This window comes from Gossypium arboreum, chromosome 8, assembly GCF_025698485.1.
Source record: "Gossypium arboreum isolate Shixiya-1 chromosome 8, ASM2569848v2, whole genome shotgun sequence".
NCBI lineage: Eukaryota > Viridiplantae > Streptophyta > Magnoliopsida > Malvales > Malvaceae > Gossypium > Gossypium arboreum.
Genome location: NC_069077.1, coordinates 19,352,431 through 19,358,129, shown reverse-complemented (window position 1 = coordinate 19,358,129; position 5,699 = coordinate 19,352,431). Strand labels below are relative to the sequence as shown.

The window sequence follows — 5,699 nt, the reverse complement described above, 5'->3', positions numbered from 1 at the left end:
GTCCAACCACCTTTTGGACTGAAGAAGAAAATCTCTCGAGTATCTCCAACCCATATATATGGGAATTCCTTAAACAATTGTCTTGTTTCAGTTTCTTGTATTATCTAGAAATTTCCAGAGTAATATGCAAAACTTCGTTTGTGAAGATATTTTAGTTCATCTATCATTATTTCAATGCAACATGCTTTGTGAATAATGGGAGACAAATAAATTGATCATGAGGATAATTAGATTTGGATAAATTATTGGAAGGAATGCAAAAAGATTAACCTGAGAACATATCTTTGGGAAGAAAAAGAATCCAAAGATAGTAAATAGGACAGAAATCAGATGCCCCAGATATCGCCGCTTGAGCGTCTATACACGAGCTCTATGAAGACTTTCTTAAGTTCAGCATGTGTTTAAAAGATCCAAAGTAATTCGTTGATGCCTCGATATGTAACATACTTCACTTCTTGTCGAATCCGGTATAGCAAGGTCACTGCATGACTTTCCAAATTTGAGCTGCCCTTTTGGGTTTTCCACTCAAAACCCATTTGGTCTCAATGCGCCCTTTGTGGGTTTTCACCTTGGCCTCTCCATTTTTTTTCTTTTTTCTGTTTATTTTATTTTATTTTTATTTTATTTTTATTTTTTTATTTTTTTCTTTTCTTTTTTCCTTTTTTTTTCGAAATAGAAGTCCCAAAGTGCCCTTTGCGGGTTTTCACCTTGGCTTCCCTTCTCCTTCAGAAAAAGTACTCCTTGACCGAGTCCGAATTCACTGGATCGGATAAACTCTTCCTATCCATTTCTTGTCAAAATCAGTGCACCTCTAAAGAAAGCCCTCTTCGCAACATATGGCCCTTCCCAATTCGGCATCCTTTTGCATAGGAAGGATCTCTTTCAGCACAAGGTTTCCTTTATGAAATTCTTTTGGACGAACCTTCTTTGTCATAAGTCCGTGTCATCCATTCTTGGTACATTTGCTTAGGATGAATACTTTCAAGTTAATTTTACTAGAGGTATTCAATTCTTGACTCCATCAAAGCTTGGAGGAAAAATCTTGATTCATAAACCCATGAGAAAGGGATTGCCCCAGCAGCAGTCTTGACTGCTATTTGTCAAACCCTACAAAAAGATGGTTTAATGATTCTCAGCAGAAAAGAATGAAGTTGCTGACTTTATCCTTCAACCTGGAAAGTTGAGGTACAGATATTACTTTCGGAGCATACATCCCACCATGACTCGATGATGTTTCTGAAGCATCCCTAATCTTCATAAATTGCCCCTAACTATGAAGTTGCCAAATGAGCGTAGCAAATAGGAGCCACAACAAATATGGCTGTGGTGATACATATAAGATAGAGAATGAACAAACTCTTACAGATCATCAGCCGAAAACCCAGCCTGGTCTAAGAAAACATGATAGTGGGTCTGCCTCGTAATTCCAATCATTCCAGCATGGGTACCAAGGTAAAAATCATTGTTCTTTGGATGGCATACTTTGTTATCAATGACAGTACCATGTAGCACATTGTCAGGAGATCCCTGCTGAAAAAACTTGGTATGATGGTTTTTCGTACAACAATAACCATAATCTTTAGGGTTCCACTTCTCGTCAAGGAACTTGCAAGCCTCAAAAACTTGATCAAAACTTGATCAAAACTTGATTGAGTTGAAACTCGCTAACCCCATCCTTAAAAATAATGATTTGATCAGGTTTCCTCTTCCTTGAACTTGTATAGAAGTCTAAGAGAGCTTCCTTCATGATACCGTCATCTACTTTGTAAGAAACTGGTTTTGATGAAAGAATCTATCATTTTAAGCTTCAGAAACTGTGTACGGCCTGATGCCCCATAGCTGGAAATCAATGGCCACCGCCTGGAGCTAACCATTGACGACACATCAGACTGCTCAGGAAAGCCAAAAATGCACCCATTCCAAGGATGATGGTTGGAACCTTTGAAACAACTGGAATTGAAGGTGTTTGCCCCAGCATAAGCATAGAGAGTAGGCGGTAGTTTCTTATGCCAATTTTTACCAGTCTCGGTCATCTTCTGTAATTTGTTTTTTTCTTCTTTTTCTTTTCTTTTGGCAACCTTTGTTATACTGTGGTATGACGCATTATCTTTGAAAAGACTGCAAACTTTTGGCATTGTGCAGTTATATAATCTTTTTTTTTTTGAAATGGATGACTTTTGACTTTGTAATATTGGCATATGAAGCTATCTCCCCCTCTTAATAGAGTAGTTTATGTCTACAAAGATGAGTCATTGTCAGCTTGAAACTTTTGACGAGCAAACATACATGCCCCATAAGTCTTGACTCCTTTAAATTTGGCATTCATTGTACAACTGATGTGATCCCTTTCCATGGTGGACTAACAATGCCCCAAAATCTCATGTTTATCCTAGCAATTGCAAATCCTCCTGTATGCGTCTTTGGACCACATTTTTGAATTCCCATAATAGTCTCAACAAGGTCTTGTTTTGTCTCCTCAGCTAATTCCAATTTCGCAATCTTTCCTTCCTCTAAGGCTATATTTCCTACCACCACTTCATGGGGTAAAAACCATTTTTAATAAATTCAAAAACAAGTCACAATTTCTGTCACCTTCAAAGTACTGAGATTCCTCTAAACACATATCGCACTCAAAAAGAACTCTGAATCTGTAGTATCATTGCCCGTGTCATTGATATCTAGGGATCTATGATAGGCACACAAAAGAATATACAAGGAATAAATGAATTCAAGAATGACTATTTACATGAAATGAAAATTTATAAAGAATGTCAAAGGTCAAAAGAATCAGAATGAAAGAAATTTACTCGGATAAATAATAAAAGTATGTTTTGTTGAAAATAAAAATGTCTGAACATGAGCCCACTTCTCAAAAGAAATCTCATTACACCTAGGCTTTAGAGTAACAAAAGTGTTCTGAATATTACTCCGTAAAATTCCTAAAGATTACAGGAAGTTCTTCTGCAGTCTAATTATTTAAAGAACTTCCCGGTTCATAAGGGCGAATGCCCTCAAGGTTTCTTTGTTCAGTCCCTTCCTCATGTATGACATTGATGGGATGATTTTCATTTCCAAACACCAACTTCTCTGGGTAAGCTATCCCTCCTAACACAAAAGTCAGGGATATGTAAGGGAACGTCGTTAAATCCCATTCAACTTCTTTTTCACTCAGCCGTGACCCTCTTTTCTCTCTCTCTTTTTCTTTCTCTTTTTAATAACTTTAACTAATTAGGGTCTTTTTATAATTTTGAATGAAAATGATGCAATGAAATGCTATAAGATGCAAATGAATGCAAAAGGTATCGATCTCGATTCAATCTCATTTAGAATACTTTATTTAGAAAAAGAATATCTTTACATATAAATGGATTACAAATACACTTTCGCCCTAATGCCTAAAGTTTTAACAACAAAACAAACTCTTGGCCACGATCAGATTGTAGCTCATATTGGTGCTCAGTATGTCAGCTTGTGCCGCCAATGTCAGTAAATAATCAGCTTCCTCCTGAGTTTGAGCTACGACCTCACCTGTGGGGTAATCCGTGCAGCTAAGGGCACCTCCTCCAATACCTGTGAAGTTGTTCTAATTATTTTGAGATAGATTAGCGAACAGGTAGGTATCCCGTTCTGCAGTGTGCTATATTAAAATAATATCCTATATCCTCAATGTTTCTTTAGAGCTTTCAGATTTCTACCCACGCAGAGCATCCTGCCTCGGTACCTTCACAGCATAGCTAATCTCTAAAAGTCTTTGTATGATACGGTCTTTTTTAATCGCTTTCTTTCACGCTTACTTGAGCTATCCAAGCCATCGGGGCTTGCATTTCCATTGTTTCTGATAAGTACAACAGTAAACTCAAGCTTGTTGTTTGGTAGCGGTCCTATAGTATTTTTTACCATCATAGGCAAAATTCTTTCCATCCAACTCATTTTTGTAGGTCTCATGCACTCTATCAATCACTTTCCTTCCAATACCCTTACCATCCACATGGCAACCGTCTTCATATGAAAGAGAAATGCTATAATGGTAGAAGTGTCCATCAATACTCTCACACTCACTTTGAATTGCTCATCTATCCTCCTGTCAAGCAAATACTGCAAGTCCCCTTAGTTATTGTAGAACAATTGTTTGGCTTCATTACTCCATTGATCCCATATTTCCTTTAACTCTTGGAGATTATTTTGCGCCATGCTGATGCGAATGTAACCCCATAATTCTGATGTGTATCCTTCAGCGTTTCCTTTGACCATTTATGGACGTTAACGTTGCCCTCCATTCTATCAAGAAGTTCGTTCTCCATAATAAAACTTTCTAACTTAGAAACTGACCGTGAATCGATACCTTTTAAATGAAAAATGACATGCACAAAAGAAAGAAAACAGTCAGTATCATATGATATTAATAAACACAAAGATAACTTAAGTATAATTCTATCTATATTGAGCTCTTACTGTTTTTTTATATGTGGTTTATTTCTAAAGTTTGAGGTACCCGAACCAGCAGATTCCTCGATCCTCACCCATTATAGGCTCATTTGAATCGAGTTCAGTTCAGGGGAATACATTTCCCTATGGCTACACGGAGATGAAAATCTCACAAAACCATAGGTACGGATGTATCCCAAAAGTGATCCACTATCCTACATGGAGGCGAAAACCTCACGAAGGCGTAGCTTCTCACTCCCACTTAAAGGTGTGACCACAACGGTCATGTAAATGCAATACGTATCAGAATATAGCAACACATGCAATAATACAAACACATGTAATGCAAAGAGGATTAAATTTTAAAATTTTTAATTTCTGACATTAAGACAAGAGATAATCAATTACACAACTTGACTCTCTTATTAGTCCCCAGTGGAGTAGCCAGGCTGTCAAAACCATTTTTAAATCGAGTTCTGGAAAATGGGAATCGACTTTAAGAAAAACGAAAATGGGAGTCGCCACCAATCTTTTTAGGTGTGATTGGATCACCTTATAAAATGTTCTATTTTAAAACATTAATTTTGGTCTACGAAAGTCGAGAAAAGCGGATTCGGAGTCGGTTACGTCACGAGGAAGGGTTAGCACCTCGTAACGCCCAAAAATTGGTACCTAATTGATTATCAAGTGTCTTTAATGTCGGAAATTTGAAAGTTTTAAGATGCAAACCTCTTTAATTAGAATGTCTCAATTTTGAAAATTAAGGCTCACTTATTTCAAACGAGTCAAAACATCACATCCGATGAAGTTAGGACGCAACATTTTAAAACCTTGAAACTAAGCTCGTCTTTCAAAATTTCTATCTCAAACAACAAAACGCCATATCCAAGAAGTTAGGACACTATGTTTTGAAATCTCGAAATAATTGTTTAAGTTTTGAAAACTCAAAATCACTTAGAAGGGTGCTTGACTATTCAATTCAACGAGAAAAGTCGCAACCCAGTAAGTTAGGGCACTACCTTTCTCAAAGTTTCCAAACATCAAGCATTGCCTTTTAATTTTTTTAAAAAACCTTGGAATATTATTTTTAAATGACGTTTTAGGATGACATATTAATGCATCATGAAGCATAGGTGTACAAAATATTCTAACATTTCCATACAAACATAAATAATATCATTATGACAAAACTAAATAACATGAACATACGTTTAATGAAAAAATCATACTAGGGTAAATATAAGATAATAAACAAATAAAAATATGAGTAAACT

At 36.4% G+C, this 5,699-nt stretch overlaps 1 pseudogene; it reads right to left on the bottom strand.

Annotated features, from left to right (window-relative positions):
• Window positions 1-1,132: 1,132 nt before the first annotated feature.
• LOC128296314 (protein argonaute 4-like) lies at window positions 1,133-1,984 on the bottom strand (annotated as a pseudogene).
• Window positions 1,985-5,699: the final 3,715 nt, after the last annotated feature.